A 17,552-nucleotide genomic window follows, 5' to 3' on the forward strand; every position below is an offset into this window, starting at 1 on the left:
AGTCATGGGGAGCCTCACAGAGCTCTGCCACTGAAATACGTGGGGATACGTGACCTTGAAAGCATCCTGTAAGACATTTGCTTTCAGCATGGTTATTTTGCCTGTTTTCTTTTAGATCATCTCAGCTTTGGTCCTTTGGAACCACCCACTGGAGATACTCATAAAGTAAGCATACATTTTAAATTCTCTTTTCAGTCATCTGTAAATGGAAATCTCAGTTTTGCACAATGGTTTTCACCAGAGACAGTTTCATTCAAATATTTTATCAGTGAATAGTAGTGTAATAAATGGGAGTTTCATATATAGGAAAGATAATAGCTCCCTCTCTAAAATTTGTGAAAGATAATAGCTCCCTCTCTAAAATTTGTGAAAAGGAAAATAGAAATGAAATAAATAAGGCACTGCCTGGCACTCTTGACTATCACCTGTAGCACAGAGAAGTATATTTGCAGCCACCGAGTGGAGTGGTTTTTATGTACTGTCTTCATCCCAGGCAGCTGCCAGAGTCCCTCTCAAGGGGCACGTTACAACAGCTTCTTCTTCCCCTTTTAAATTGGGCCATAGCCCAAGATGTATCTCAAATGGCATTAAGCACCAATTAACATCTAGCAGAGTTTAGCACCTAATGGGCACTTAATAGAAATTTGTTGGAGAATGAATGGGTGGGTTAATTAATTCATCAATTTTATGCTCTGCGAGGCCCTCACCAGTGTGAGGCAATATGGTACACTGGTTAGTGCCCGAAATCTGGAGCCAGATGCTTGTGTTCAGTGCCTGGCTCTGCCACTTACTAGCTACATGACTTTGGGCACAGGTCCAAACCTTTCAGTGTCTCAGTTTTTCTGTCCATAAAATGGGTTTAGTAACACTACGTATGTTGTTGTTGTTATGAGGTGATTACAGGCATTAAGTGAGTGAATATTTACAAAATACTTGAAATAATGACTGGTACATAGTAATCTCTGTAAAATGTTTGTTGAATAAATTAAAATATATTAAGCATGTAGGGATATTCCAAGGTCCCATATTAGAGACTGAAAAACTGGTTTGGTCTAGAAGCAGTGACTCTCCAGTAGCAATACATGCACCTAGCATCCAAATCTTGTTTTCAATACTGTTTCTCAATAAAAACTACCAGAGAAATGGCTGATTGAGGATGGGGACAAGAAATATGCAAAATGAACCTGGAATATCTCACAGTGCCGGAAAATAAGGAACTACTAGAAGAAAAAAGATAAAACTTAAAACAAATAATCTCATAATGGTGAGTGTGACATCATGTGTGTAGAGAGGATGCAGGAGCCAACTGAAAATGCTTCCCACTGACAAAGCTGGAACCATTCGAGCAACAAAATACAGTATTGAGATTAACACAAATCTGAGAAAATAAGTATCTATTCTAATATAAGTATATGATTGGATAAATACATGAGGAAAATTGACAAATCTCTTATGCAGAAGAATTCCAAATAATGTATGTAGATACTCCACTTTTCAGGCAGTAAAGCATGATTCCAGATGGGGGCTGCACAGATTTTTTTCTTCCAAAGGGTACAGTATGGAATGGGTGTAAATTAAAAAAAAAAAAAAAAGGAATTTACAGCAGAGAAACCTGACAACATTACCTCAAGCTGAGTAATCGAGGTTAACCTCCACAGTGGTATGTCGTATTGATGGTAGGCATCCTTCACATAATGTGATGAGGATGGCACTTGACCTCTGTGGTCTTCCTCCCAAACATATTACCCTAGTCTAATCATGAGAAAAGCATAAGATAAATTTCAGTAGAGGTGCATCCTGACCAGTCCTCTTCACAACTGTCAAGATTATCAAAAACAAGGGAAGTCTGAGAAAGTGTCACAACCAAGAGAAGCCTACAGACACTTGATGACTAACTGTGAGGTGATAACTTGGATGGGATCCTGGAACAGAAAAAGGACATTATGTAAAGACTTAAGGAAATCTGAATAAAGTATGGAGTCTGGTTAATAACAATGTATCAGTATTTGTTAACTAATTGTGAAAAAGGTACCATCCTAATATAAGATATAATAATGGTGGAAAATCGGAGTGGGGTATACAAGAACTCTGTACTAGTTTCCCAATAGTTCTGCAAATCTGAAACTGTTCAAAAATAAAAAATTTATTTAAAAGAGTAATGAAGTATGTGCACAATAAAAGATGGTTTGAAGGTATGCTAATTTTCAAGTACCAAAATGATAGTATTTTGAAAATGTTGAACTGAATTAATTTATGTTTTGAGACTCTCATGTAGATAATTACGTTCTGCATTAAGGTTTTGAATTGGATAAAGGTGTACACGTCTGTAAAGCATTCTGCTATGTTTCTGCTGTCCTCAAATGGAGGAAGAAAATGGAACTGGCAGCACAAACGGTTTTTGCAAGAATAATTGTTATTGGAGTTCAAAGTGGATTATCACATGTGCATTAGTTACATATTGCAGCATAACAAATTACTACAAATCTAGTGGCTTAAAACAACATTTAATGATTATCCCACAGTTTCTGTGGCTCAGGAGTCTGGGTGTAACTTAGCTGGGTCTTCTGCTTCAGGTCTCATAATGGCATAATCAAGATGTTTGCTGGGCTGTGTTCCTTTCTGGAGGTCGGGTTTTTTCCTTCTAAGTTCATGAGGTTGTCAGAATTCACTTGAGGTTGTAGGACTGAGGTCCCCTTGTTTTCTTGCTGACTGTCACCTGGGCTGCTCTTATCTCCCAAGTACCACTCATGGTTCCTTGTCATGTGGCTGTTTGTCTCTCATAGTCTCTGTCACAACATGGTAGCTGACTTCAAAGCCAGTAGGAGAATCTCTGGGTCCAGTCTGCTAGGACAGAGTCTTACATACTGTAACCTAATCAAGGAAGTGACTCTCCCCTATGGCTTTGCTCTGCTCCATTGGCTAGGAGCAAGTCACAGTCTGTGCCTGCACTCAGGGGAGGGTACGACTCACTGGGCAGTCACCTCAGGGTATGTCCACTGCAACAGGAGAGTTTTGAAACAGACACAAGCAGCTGGGCGTATAGGAGCAAACTAAGGAAGAGAAGAACAAATCAGAAATGCTTGCTTCTTGCCTTCAAGCAAACTACAGCTCGAGGTAACTAAGAAAGTTTCATCCCCTCACCCACACACAAATACACAATATTATGTTTGACTTTGAGGAATATCTTTAAACTTTGAGGAATGAAATATTTGGAGATAGCTCCTAAATATATCACCATTTTTCTGATTAGGGTCTTTTTTATTTTTTTAAGCAGTGAAGAAATTTGCACGAAAATATATTCTCAACTCAGTGGCAGCAGCATTTATGTACTTTAAGAACTCTCATTTAATAATGTTCACATAATAAGATCTCACTTTCAACATTCATGATAATTTTTTTCATTTTTGAGACTTAAGTTCTTTAATATTTATGTTTTAAAATTTTGTCTGCTAATAATAATAGGATGATACAGTTCAAGTTATAATTTTTACATTTTACATGGTCCTTAGAAATTTGTATATTTTAAATGTATTAAATATCTATTTCCACTGATTTCTTTTTATGGATTTTGAATCATTTTCTTATAAAATATAAAATGTGGAAATTCTGCTATTGTTATTTTACTCCAGGATTGTAATCACCACCTGGATTTTCAGAAACTCAATTTTCTTTTTTCTGATTGCTCCTTGTAACACCAAAATGTCCCAGAAATTCTACCATTTAGTCATTGGAACAACATTTGCCAAGTTGCTGCTTGCACCTGGAAACAAGGCACAGCATCCTTTGTTAGACCCTGCATCTAAGTTGTGGGTTTGGATAATGTGATCACTGTCTCTGTGTCTCCATGGAGGTTAATGCGAACCTATTAGCAGATTGAACCAGAGACCTTTTGCTGTTTACGCCTCAGATATGCCGCCACCTTGAAGAAAACAGGTAACTTATGGCAACAAAGCTCATTAGCAGCCAAGTTGACATGAAAAGAAAAAATATATTGCGGTAATTCAATTCATTCTTTCTCAAAGGAGAAATGATTTCTTGTGGATCCTCCTCCCCCACCCTTCACTCTTTTTTCAAGTCTCTCTCTCTACCTGTATTTTTCTTTTTCTGCTCACTCACAACTAAGCCTTAAGCTGTAGCTGTTCCTCTTATGCCATGGGGTACAGCGGGTTGTGACTCAGAATGGTGAGAACATAATCACATATAGCCATTGGTGAAATAACTCATTTAGCAAACAAAGGTCAGAGCTTGCTTGCTTTCTTCCTTCCTTTCTTCCTTGGGGTTGTTTTCTTTGTAGGAATTAATAAAGGGATCTTTTTTAAAATTTAAAATGAGTTAGAGTAAACAGAAGTAACCTTTCCTGCTTGTGAAGGAAGTATTAAGTGAAAGCCATTTGTGGCTGGAAGGTCACAGGATAAAGCGATTCTTTATGAGAGCTGACTCCAGGGGAAGGTCTGAGAATCTGCCAGTGTTGTTGGCCTGTGGTGATCATCATCAGATCTCTTCTCTGGTGTTAGAGGGGGTTAGACTTGCCTAATGGTTCCATCAGATTTATTCTCCATGTGTCTTAATATATAAATCTGATCATTTCTCCTATTACTGAAATTCTAGATTTATTTATAATAAGTTTAGAGCAACCATTAGATCCTTTTATCAAAAGATCTGGGTTTAATTTGAAGAAGTATATTTTCTAAAGAGCATCTCTGTACATTTTATCTGTCTTCAGATTTCATTTCTAGGCCATCCTAACATCATTTTGCATCATGGTGATCAAATCCAAGCTGATTTTCCTTGTTTGGGAGTACTGAGGTGGCAGCTGGTTGAGGTCCTCTGGGTCTTCTTTTGGCATAAGACAGACATTCATCATCTTGCTTCCTTTGCTACTGTTCTTGGTACCTCAAGCCCCAGTGATGCCGGCATCACCTCCTCCCACACTGAGCTCTCCTCCTGAGTTTCCTATTACACATGTATTCCGAGCTTGGTCATTCCTGTCTTGCCTTATTCACCCATTGTTTGCTATTGATACTTTTTCTCTCCAAAGAGGCTGTTAGCTCTTTGAGAGCAAGAATTCTGCTCTCTTGTCTCTTGTGCCTTCACAACGCTCAGGGTCATTAGCACTCAGTGCCCACCTGCCTCCGTGCCCTGTGCCTCCCAAGTCTTATGCTTGATCAAAACAGTGTTTCCTCATATCAAGAGAATTATGTACCTTCCATTTGCCTCACCCTGTGCTGAGGGCCACAGAGGGAGTCAGCCAAACAAAACCATCACCCCTGTCTTCAGGACCTCCCATTCTCCTCTCAGGACCACTGTGCCATTCTCAGGTCCCAGGCTCCTTTCTAGGCATCTCTCCTGTGACTCATTCTCCAAGACCCTGATCTCAGTTGAGTATTATAACCAAGCAGGACCCTATGGGGCCTTCCAGGGACAGACCCCTCCCCCATATCCTCCACTTTAGTTCCTCCCCAACGTACCCAGGTAACAGTATCTGATGCACATTTCCTGAGTTGTTTTACGCATGCTAAAACCCCGACCCAATGGAAGACATTAACTACTTGACGATCATGAGCACATGGCCCCCAGGGCTACTGGAACCTAAGGACTGATAATGTTAATTTATGTGACACCGCCCTGTTAGCTCACCATCAACCAGTCAGAGAACTGTGCACGAGCTGATCACGTACCCCAGGAAGCCCCTCCCTCACCTGGCCTTTCCAAATGCTTTGCTGAAACCCATCAGGGAGTTTGGGCTTTTTTGAGCACTAGCTGTCCTGGACTCCTTGTATGGTACCTTACAGTACACGCTGCACTTTCCTTCACCGCAGCCTGGTGTCAGCAGATTGGCTTTACTGCGCACGGGCGAGCAGACCCAAGTTTGGTAGCAGTATGATCCCTTCTAGGGAAACCATGTTCTAATAGAGAAATCCTAAAAATCAGAATGACTTCGAGGTCTGAAGTAATGCACCTCCAGTGGTGAAATTCTCGGCGCTGTGAGAAACAACAGTGGACATATTTTTAACCCATTCTTGCCTGTCCTCTGCTAAGTGACACCGCACAGGAGAATGCCTACTCTGCTTGCTCATAGGTGTGCCCTCCCTAGGGACTATGAAAAGAGTGGAAACGTTGATGTCTGTCCTTGTAGTGTAAATAGCCTGGCCAGGGAGCTGGAGCACGTGTGCCATTTAAGAGCATCTCTAATCACATGGTCCTGGCTTCCAGTCTCAGTTTTTCTACTTATCAGCTGTGTGGCTTTGCATACATTTCTGAAATTTTCTGGGCCTCATTTCCTTCGTCTATGACCCCGGGATAACAAAGCCTAAGGATGTCATGAAAATTCAGTGAGCTAATGTGTGGGTCATTCTTGGCCCATAGTAGATACGCATGACATGTGTGACCTCAGTAACAATAACTGGAGCAAGGGAGGCTTGTAAGTCCAAGCACGGCAGTTTGAGGTCCGAGGCCGAGAGAAGGTACGCAGAGCAAGGCAATTGCGGTGGCGGTGGAGGAGGGTGGGAGACCTTCCTAGAAAGGACCTCCTCGCCTCATAGGAGAACATGCACGGCAACCATTATCTGTGCTTGCTTAGCCAAGGGTACCGAGTCCCCTGATCAGCTGGCCTGCAGGGGCATTTCTGGCGTGGAAGCAGTCTGCCAGGGAGTGGGAAAAGTGTGACATACATACACATTGTTACCTTAGAGCAGAGGAGTGAGTGTAGCTTGACCCTCTCTCAGAATTGTTTCCGAGCCTCTCTCCTCTACTGGACTGTGTGGTCCTCAAAGCTAGGGCTGACAGTTTATCCCTGTTTTCTCCAGACCACTGTCAGGAGTACACGCTCAGTGCTCAATTATTGGTAGAATGATTAAAAGGGTAGAAGATTCTGGAGTTTTGCTGGAACTACCACTTCTAACAACACAAGTGATCATATAAAGGATTCATGAAGACTCAGTACAAGTATGTGAACATTCTCCCTGCATGCAAGAGCATGATTCAGTCAAATGAGAGACAGAAATAATTGTGTTTTGCGGTCCTTTCTCTGAAGCAACATTGTTTGTAGGGTCAGAGAAGAAGAAAGATGTGACTTAGGAAAGTTGCAACAACCTTGAAAATGATGGCTGTGGTGCATGAAAGAAAAAGCAAAAAAAACAAACCAAGAAAAACCCAAGCATGTAAAACTGAAAGAGGAGTCTGTAAAGTCAAGCGTGATGCCAGCAGGGACGAGTGGCAGATTGGAATGGATCATTGCAAATTCCTGCAGCCACCGGCCTTGTGATTTAACACTTCTCTGAGCTTTTGCTCCGTGATGTTTGGGGCTGAATATATTTCCTTCTTATTGTCCTTGTAAAAAGCAATGACTTTTTTTAAAAGGCTGTATGATTTCTTTCCATTTTTGTTTATACCTTGCCATCCTGCAGTTTACAAGATTGGTCTCTCACACTCTGCCTGGGGTGTTTTCTATTCTTGTGTAGTTAAAATTGCCAGAGGATTCTTTGAGCAGCTCTGTTTTGAAGAATGAGGAAGCCACTCTGCCCTGTGGAATCCCAGCATGGCACGGAGGCTCCCCAATGGAAGAGGCACGTAGCTGTTATGAACTTGTGACCAGCTGTGAAATTTTGCACATCCAAGTATTTTAAACACTTGAAAGTGCCTATTGTGCATCTCATTGTGGAGATATAATGCCAGATGCTGCTTGGAAGTCGCCTGGAATTACATGAAATGTGATTCCTTCTAAAACGGAGCACCTTCCATTTTCTCCCCCGTGCTGGGTTGGAAATGATGTCCTAATGCCTTCTGTCCATCTCCTCCCCTCCTGCATCCTGTCCTCACTTTGGTCTGATCCTTCTCCCCCATCTGAATGGTCTCCCCTGTGCCCTGTGATGATGTTCCTTCTGATCACAAAATCATGGTGGCACCTGGAACAAATAGGAACTGGAAGCTGGAAATTGTTCCTTTGCTTCTTGGAGCATGGGGTGCAGAAAGGTGGGTGGTTTGAGCAGAAGTTGCTTTGATTACAGTTGCTTTAATTACAATCACAGTGGCTCCCAACACCAAGAGGGATAACCCTTAGCAAAGTGGTGAGGGAGGCCAAGGCTGGCCTTGTCATTCGGAGCCTCTTCTTGCCTCTATCCTTCCAGGGGCTCCCGACACCCCGCTCCAGCCCCCACCCCCTTGTTTACCTCAGGTCTTCCTCAGCAGGGTAGATAGCGCTCAATACTTCAGGCTCCTCCCCTTATGCATCAGTTTCCTTCTAGCAAAATTCCTAGTCCCAGATATTATTTCTTTGGGGTATTTGCTACCATGTAAACATAGGTGGTACTGGGTTGAAGATAACTGTGCAGGTGTGCGCCTCTAGGGTGGGAAGGACGTAGTGAAAAGCACAGCTCATTAAGCCCCAGGTGACCTGGGTTTATAATGCTAGTTTTTTTCCACTTATTAGCTGGTGACCTTGGGTTATGTTGCTTAACCTTTCTGAGTATGTCCTTACCCAAATAATGGAATTGATGAGTCTGTGCTAGCGCGTCTTAAATATGAGACTTTTACCTCCCAGGATAATCATGAAGCTCAAATGAGAAGAAGCATTTGAAAGCTCTTTGTACACAAGAGGATGCATCTGTGCAAATGTAAGGTAGGAAGGCAAGACAGTGCCTTAACCGTGTGCACAGTGTTAGCTTCTTGACAGATATGTGATGTAGCAGAAAGCTTCCACCTGGCTTTAATGTTTTCTATAATCTCGTTTTGTTGAGCTTTCATGTCCTCATTCATACAAAAGAATGTACTCAAAGCTCATTGGCTTGTCATGAGCATTAAATGAAATGATGGTTAGAAAGTCTCTTGCCCTAGTGTCGCTTGGGACTTAGTGCATGTTTTATAAATTGTTAAATCCCTTCTCATCTTAACATGTCTCTCAAAAGTGACTCTAGAAAGTCTGGTACAAGAGTTTCCTTAGGCTTCAAATCTGTAGGCAGATCCAGTAACCAAAATGGGATCAAAGCAGCCCAGGGGAACGATCTGGTCCAAAGGGAATGTTAAGGATGTGTGCATCATTCTCTGAAAGGAGGATAGACGCTGATAATGCAGGGGGCAGTGTGGAGCTGGTTCTAAGGAATGGGGAGGGAGGGGAGTGGGGCACTCACTTTGGCACAAAATTAAAGAAGGCACCATAAAACTCCATAATCAAGAGAAATTATGCTTAATGCAGAATTTTTTAAAAATCAAAATTAATGCAAAACAATCCATGATGAACAAAATATTAACATTTCAGATAAAGATCAGATCAGTAACAGTGCTGTGCAGAGCCCTGTGGGAGCCCAAAGCGAAAGAAAAAAAAAACCGGTACTAGTGACCCTGTCTCTACTTAGAATGCTGAGAAGTGACATAAATGCTTCATGGCTTTTGATTTGTGAAAGTATTGCAGTAAAATATTTATTCTGATTACTGAGTTTTTTGGTGTCCCCTTAAAATCTGTGCCCAAAGAGAGTGCATGCCTTACCCCGTTGGCCTTGCCCTGCCCATGTCCTGGGGTGATGTCCACTGGGCAGGAGGGAAGACCCAGAGAGGGCTTCCAGGCCCTGGCCCATGTTTCCCCTCACCCACTCTGGGGTCTTGAGTTTGGTTTAATTATAATCTTGTGAAAACAGAAATGCCCATCTCAAATCATGGTCTGGTGTTCTTTCTATTCAAGTGACCGCAGTGAAAGACGGAGTTTGGAAAGAAAACATGAATTCATTTGCTCATTAGGAGCTTGATGTAGGTTTGGGGCTTGGCAGACGATGACTGCACACCTGCTGCCTGCTTTTGTAGGTGAGGTTTAATTGGCACACAGGCCTGCTCACTTTCTTTGGTGTCATCTAGGCTCCTTTGTGACATAATGGTGGAATTGGGTAGTTGCAGCAGGGACCATGTGGTCTGTGAAGCTGAAAATATTGACTGTCTGGCCTGTAGCAGACCTCTAATTGAGATGATCAAAACACTCAGATATTTTTGGATCGGCATGTGGGTTGGCAGCATTTTTAGGATATATAGTTATTTGGAGATCTACATAACAGAGAATTCAGGGACATTTACAGAGAATATTGTAATTTTCCAAGTGCAAGAAGGGGGGGGGGGTAAGAAATCAGAGTTTAAAAGGTAAGTCAAGAATGAATGACCTGAAAAAAAAAAAAGAATGAATGATCTAGAGTTTATCATACTAAGTGAAGTTAGTCAAAGACAAATACCATTTGATATCACTTATATGTAGAATCTAAAAAAAATGCTACAAATGTGAACTTATTTACAAAACAGAAATAGACTCACAGACATAGAAAACAAACTTAGGGTTACTAAAAGGGGAAGGTGGAAGGGATAAACTTGAAATTTTCACACTACTATATATAAAATAGATAAACAACAGGGATATGCTGTATGTATAGCACAGGGAACTATATTCACTATCTTGTAATATGCTATAATGAAAAGACTCTGAAAAAGAATAGATACCTATATGTATAACTGAATCATTTTGCTGTACACCTGAAACATTATAAGTCAACTATACTTCAATAAAAAAATTTAAAAAAAAAGATAAATCAAGAGAGGCAGCTGAGAGTGAGAGTGGGTGGAGTCTGTGCCTGTCTCTGACCCTGGGATTCCTATCACAGTCCATCTGTGACTTGACATCACAGGATATGAGATGCTTATGAGAACTTGACATCGTCTATATTTAGCAGCAGGCAAACAATGGATTTGTTTTTGGAAAAAGTGCATCCACTTGCATTATCACATAAGTGATTTTAGATTTAATTACTTCATCCTGTTAATGTGGATAATTTAGAACTGACTTCACAAATTCAGCAAGCCTTTAGTGAGCATATATTTATTTATTCAGAAACTCCAAGAGTCACCCTCAAAGTAGTCTACTAAGTCTAAGTGTGAGCAAACAGAGTTAGGAAGGCCCCAACAATGTGTTCTTATGTGCCTTGTGTTTGGGGTGCATAGAGGAAGCCACAGGGAGATAAGAGGAGAAAGGTCAACTCATGGATGGCCATCAATGCTGGCTAGGGAGCTTGAACTTCAACCAGGAACTAGTAGGAAGCTTTCTTGATTAAGAAAGTGACATATTCATACTTGTGCTTTAATTAGGTTGTTAACTGAATGATAGCTTGTGAGGGGTGGAGGATGGTTGAGAAGAAAAGTAAGGGGACTAATCCGAAGGCGATTTCAATAGCCTGGATAGCCGGGTGTGGTTTGTAGTCATACAGAAATGACAAGGGCTTCAAGTTAGCAGTACGCATGGAAATGGGAAGAAAGATCTGAGAATGCCGGTGAGGGTAAAATCAACCAAGATTCAGCCACTCAAATAGGGAGGCTCCTGGATTTGGTGTTAAGGTGATTGGGAGGCTGGGAGGATAATACTAGAGATAGAGAAGCCAGGAAGAGAAGTAAGTTTGAGGGTCTAAAAGAGTAACTTCAGTTTTATATATAATGAATTGAAGATGCTATAAAATATCTGAGGTAGAACAGAGAGATGCATCAGAAGGAGAGAGCGAGGGGGAGGGGGAGAGGGAGAGGGGGTGGGAATTGTTGCTAGAGATGAAGATTTAGGAATTATCTGAGAAAAGATAAACACTGAAGCCAAGGGCATAGAAAACATCAATAAAGGAAGAAATCAGAGGAGATGAGCATTAAAGAAACAATTATGGTAGAGTTGTCAGTAAAATACAGGATGCTTGATTAAAATTGAATTTCAGATCAACAGAGAATAATATTTTAGTATAAGAATGTCCCATGCAATATTTAGGACATATTTATGTTAAAAAAGTTTATTCATTATTGATCTGAAATTCATATTTAACTGGGCATTCTGTATTTTTTGTTGCCAAATCTGGCAACTCTAGATTATAGTGATTTCCCATATTTATGGGATGGTCAGGAGAGGAAGAGGTAGTGGAAGGGCCTGGAAATGGACAGATAGGTCCCAGGAAAGCTAGGATGTTGTACCATCATGGCATCATAGGGCAGACTGGGATTCAGGAGAGCTAAGCAGAAGGGTCAAGGGCATTGCATTTGGCAACCTGGAAATTGTTAGGGACCTTGGAGAGAGCAGAGTAGGGTCTGGTTGTGTGGGATAAGGAGTAAATGCAGGACGGGAGATGGAAATAATCAGTGTAGACCCTTATTTTAGGAAATGTGATTTAAAAAAAGGAGAGAGATGGGATGGTAAAGGGTAACAAAATAGGCAAATTTGCAGGATTCGAGTGGCTGAAGCTTTTTCTAGCTTCAGAGCAGGAGATGAGGGAAGTTGTATCCTAAAGATGTAAGAGGAGTGATGGGGATAAGGGTTGGAGCAAACTGGGGATGACGCTGGAGGGGAGAATCTGGCACAAGTAGAGGGATTAACCTTTGCATGGAGGATGCTCCTTCTGCATCCAAGTCTTGAAAGAAGGAGGGGGAGATGGATAAAGATATGGAGATTCTGAGAGTAGGGAAGAGGAAGGAACACTTTTTATTTCTTTTTACTGTCCAACCGTGCTATTGAAAGTGCGTGTTATGGAAGAGGGATTAGGGGAGCAGGAGGGGAAGACTTGGGCTTGAGGTGCTCCCTTTTTCCTGGTTGCCCAGGACAGTTATGATGAAGAGCTCAAAAGTGCATATGATTCATCCAAGTGGGAGCCATTTATTTCCTTCATGGTGTATCTTCCCTCAGCTCTAGTGATTCATATCGATTCAGAACATAATTGAATTGCTCACTAGGGAAAGGAAAACGACAGAAACAGAACTGAACAGGCCTGTTCTCCTCCATTTTGTTAAATCAGGACATCCTGGCCATGAAACGGTCAGGGTTACCTATCCACGTCGCAATCCTGGAAGTGGGCAACAGGGCTGCCAGTCCTAGAAATCTTTTTGGGGAACATGTGAAATTCTAGTCTGTGATGTCCTGTTTCCCCATGCAGATTGTGTCACGCGGGGTTAATTTGCCATGTCACACCCAGCATACCAGGGATTCACGACATGCAGGCAACACACACCGATCCCAACCAACATCTGATCTCCAAGAACAGAGGTCAGAAAACAGCCAGGATATTCTGCAAATAGGAGAGGATGGGGTTGCAGAGCAAAGCAGCCTGCAGTCTCTTAGTTGCTTTTCCTCTCTGCTGGCAAAAGCAGGGATGCTGTTTGCAGCACAGGGAGGGAGTCATTTGCAGAGCTGCAGAAGCCTGAGAAAGCTGAGAAAGAGAAAGAGCTTTTTCAGGGAGGGGATTGGGTGGTGCTGTCTGCCTGGGGAAGCTCTTAGTGCCTCCACCTCCAGAGAACATTAACATTTTCAGCCCTTTCTCCGCAGCCCTCTCTCCCTCTCTCCTCCTCACCCCCAACACAAAGGCACAAATGAAATTCCTAAAAGTAGACTACTTCTGCCTAGTTATTTTTAGTATTTGTTGTTAGTATTTATCAAGCTTTTCAGTGTTAATTTGTCCTCCCACCCATTTATCTTCCTGCCTCTAGTTGTGGGGCTTAGGATGAAAGGAGCACATATCAGAAGCAGCTGGTGACCTCAGAGAAACATCTCGTAGAGAGAGGAGACTATGGACTTTAAAATCAGTCTCCCCCAACCCCACCTTGAAGAGAAGAAAGAAATATCTGTATTCCATTAGCTTTGGAGAGCAACACAAGTGTTGATAAAAGCAAACCCATTAAAATGTGTAGGTGGTGTTTAGCTAGGTCAAGGGCCCCAGTCAGGGAGCTGGGTCAGGGAGCCCGCACATGCGTGAAATGTCACAGTGCAGGCAAAAAGGGGCAAGAGACTAATAAACAAGCAGAATGCCAGAGGAAAATTGTACCAGAGGGGAAAAAACTATAAAAATTCATGCAAAGAGTCTGGGATCTGAGGGAGCTGAAGGGCTGAAGTAACATGAGGTGGGGTGGGGCTGAAAAGGCCAGAAGCACCATAGTAAGTAATGGCTTAATGCTGAAATACTGCCTGTTCCCATCTCATCTACCTGTCCTGTCTCCTGGAGGCAGTCAGTCATGCCCGAAGTAACCATTGCTCTGGAGAAAAACTCTCAGAACACGTTCTACAGAGGACTGTTGAATGGAAGCAAGAGCATTCTAAATGTGAGCCACATCAGTCCACAGAGCCCTGCTTGTCAAGGTATACATTTCTCAGGAAGCAGGAAAGAGCTATTTCCTTTTGCAATTAAAAAAAAATGTTTTAGCTTGCTTTTTATGTTCTTTTTAAAAAAAACTTCACAACATTGTAAATCAACTATACTTCAGTAAAAAATAAAATAAAATAAATAAAAATTTTATCATCTTTCAGTTTCCTAGAAACTGAAAAATAACAGAAACAAAGTGAAAAATTTAATGAATAGTCTCAACAGTAGAATGGAGGGGACAGAGAAAAGAATCAGTGAACTTACAGATAAAGATAACAGAAATTATTAATTAAAAAAACAGAAAATATACTGCAAAAAAAAATGTAGGGCCTCAGGGACCTATGGGGATATAGAAATTGTTTGGCAAATATACCTTCAGCATCCTGGAAGAAAAGAAGGAGGACAAGGCCAGAAAGTATTCAAAGAAACAATGGCTGAAAGTTTTCCAAATTTGGCCAAAGACATAGACCTACAGTGTCAAGAAGCTGAGTGAAATCCCAGCAAGATTAACCCAAAGAAGTCAACACTAAGACACATCACATTCAGACTTCTGAAAAATAAAGTCAAGGGAAAAAAATTTGAAAACAGCAAGAGAGAAATGAAACCTTATCTATAAGGAGAAAACAATTAGAATGACAGTGGATTGCTGGTGGGAATGCAGTTTGGTGCAGCCACTGTGGAAAACAGTATGGTGATTCCTCAAAAGACTAGGAATAGACTTACCATATGACCCAGGAATCCCACTCCTGGGCTTATATCCAGAAGGAACCCTGCTTCAGGATGACACCTGCACCCCAATGTTCATAGCAGCATTATTTTCAATAGCCAAGACATGGAAACAGCTTAAATGTCCATCAACAGATGACTGGATAAAGAAGAGGTGGTATATTTATACAATGGAATACTACTCAGTCACAAAAACCAGCAACATAATGCCATTTGCAGCAACATGGATGCTCCTGGAGAATGTCATTCTAAGTGAAGTAAGCCAGAAAGAGAAAGAAAAATACCATATGAGATCACTCATATGTGGAATCTTAAAAAAAAAAAAAAGCATAAATACAAAACAGAAATAGACTCTTAAACATAGAATACAGACTTGTGGTTGCCAAGGGGGTGGGGGGTGGGAAGAGATAGACTGGGATTTCAAAATTGTAGAATAGATAAACAAGATTATACTGTATAGCACAGGGAAATATACACAAGATCTTATGGTAGCTCACAGAGAAAGGAATGTGACAATGAATATATATATATGTTCATGTATAATTGAAAAATTGTGTTCTACACTGGAATTTGACATAACATTGTAAAATGATTATAAATCAATAAAAAATGTTAAAAAAAAAAAAAAGAATGACAGTGGATTTATCATCAGAAAGAATAGAGGCCAAACGGAAGTGGCAGAATATTTTTCAAATGCTGGAAGAAAAGACCCATCAACTCAGAATTCTATACCCAGTGAAAATATCCTTCAGGAATGAAGAGGAAATTGCTCTTATTTACAAATGACATGATGATCTACTAGAAAAATCCAGTGGAACCTACCAAAAGCAAACAAACAAAAGCCTCCTAGAACCAATAAGTGAGTTCAGCTAGGTTATAGTGATACAAGATAAGCAGTATAGCTTTTTGCTGTTTTGAATAAAGCTATTATAAACACTTTGTGCATGTCTCCCAGTGCAAATTTACACAGGAGTTACTCTAGCGAATATAGGTAGGAGTGAATTTGCTCAACTGAAGGGTATGTGAACATTTCGTTCCATAAGATAAGGTAAAATTGTACCCAAGTGCTTATCAACTTATACTCCCACCATCAGTTTAATTTGCATTTTCCTGATTACAAATCAGGTTGCTCATCTTTTCATATGTTCATTCACCATTCATATTTTTCTCCTCTGGGATAATGTGTCAGATCTATTGCTCATTTTTCTATTGTGTTGTCTTTTTCTTACTGATTTGTAACATTTCTTTGTATAATCTGAATACTGGTCTTTTGTTGTTTCACCTGTGGCAAACGTGTCTCAGATACTGGCATATCTTTCACTTTCTTTACTGTAACTTTTGATAAACAGAAGAACTTAATAGTAGAGTAGGCAAATGTATCGACCTTTCCTTTTGTGATTCGCAGTTTTGTGCCTTTAGAACTCTTTTCCCATTTGGAGGTCAGAAAGATGTTCTCCTGTATTTTCTTCTACAAGTTTTAACACTTCACTTTTCACAGCTAAGTCCTTAATCCCTCTGGAATTGACCTTTGGGTATGGCTCCTTCTTAACTTTGGCTCAGTAAATTATTCCAGCCTTTGTGAGCGCTCTGTTATCTTTTAATTCCAACTTCCCTGCCATGCTGGTTCTAATGCTCTGTCTCTAAAAATTGTGTGGGTTTTTTCTTTCTCTCGGTGTGCCTTGTAATTTTTTTCTTCATAGCCAGACATGATGTACCAGGTAAAAGGAACTGCTATAAATAGATCTTCAGAGTTGTGGTGGGAGTTTTCAGGGACAGGAAGCATTGTCTGCATCCCATGATTAGGCCTTAGTCTTTAGTGAGCCTGTGTCTCAGGACTGTGGACTTCACAAGTATTTGTTAGTTTTTTTCTCCCCACTTAAGTGGGACAGGATGGCTAGGTGGGCTGCGGTCGAGTATTCCCCTCCTCCCACAGTGGAAGGCAGAGGAGCCTGGAGTTGAATGTCTCCTTTCCTCAGGTCAGTTAGGCTCTGGTTAACTAGTATCACCTGAGGGCAGGCTTTGTTACAGAGTGCTCAGACTTACTTCAAAATGGCTTTTTCCTCTTCCCCTTCCTGAAGCCTGAGGGGATTTTTCTGTAATATTTACTGTGAGAATCTGGTAGGGCTTGTGGAAGTAAAGCTCACAGTGTTGTGAGGGCCCCCATGACTGCATCCCCCTGGAGTATTAACTCTCAGAGTTGTCCCCGCAGAGACTCCAGCAATCTTCAGTTACAGTTCAGGTTTCCCTATCCTAGCCCTGCTTCCTGTGACGGTTACACTGGCAAGGCTCTGCTCAGGGAAGCCGAGACATCCTGTATTCCCCTGTTGGTCTCTCCAATTTTGGGGGCAGTGGTTTCCGAATCCAAGAAGAGTTGTTGATGTGTACTTGTTCTTAGGACAGAGTGATGACTTCCAGGCTCCTTACATGCGGAGCCAGACACCAGAAGTCCTCTGTTGTCTTTTAAAAACTAAATGAATGAGAAAATCTAGGTAGTAAACTCATCCATGGCACGATTTGGGAAGATGGCCAATTCTCCCCTAGGCATCTTTGAAGGAAATTTTGGTCACTTGACCTAAGTGTCTTTCGCTGTAGCCAAGGCATCTTTGCTTTAGCAATTTTTCAAGTGCTTGAGTATTATGTGTTAAAAAGCTAAAGAAACCAAAAACAGAGGAATGGTGAGAGAATCCCCTCTCAGCATTTTAA

At 41.3% G+C, this 17,552-nt stretch overlaps 1 protein-coding gene across 6 annotated transcripts in view; it reads left to right on the plus strand.

The window, feature by feature from the left end:
• Nucleotides 1-17,552, plus strand: part of NCALD (neurocalcin delta) — a 364,376-nt gene that overhangs the window by 187,403 nt on the left and 159,421 nt on the right. For 4 of the 6 annotated variants that reach the window (XM_064476919.1, XM_031439409.2, XM_031439412.2 and 1 more), the window contains one exon: nt 116-165. The exons of the other annotated variants lie outside the window; for them this stretch is intronic. The gene's annotated coding sequence lies outside the window, so the exon portion shown is untranslated. The remainder of the gene's footprint in view (nt 1-115; nt 166-17,552) is intronic. 6 annotated transcript variants of the gene reach the window in all.

The sequence above is a fragment of the Camelus dromedarius genome, chromosome 20, assembly GCF_036321535.1.
Source record: "Camelus dromedarius isolate mCamDro1 chromosome 20, mCamDro1.pat, whole genome shotgun sequence".
In the NCBI taxonomy this organism is placed as follows: Eukaryota; Metazoa; Chordata; class Mammalia; order Artiodactyla; family Camelidae; genus Camelus; species Camelus dromedarius.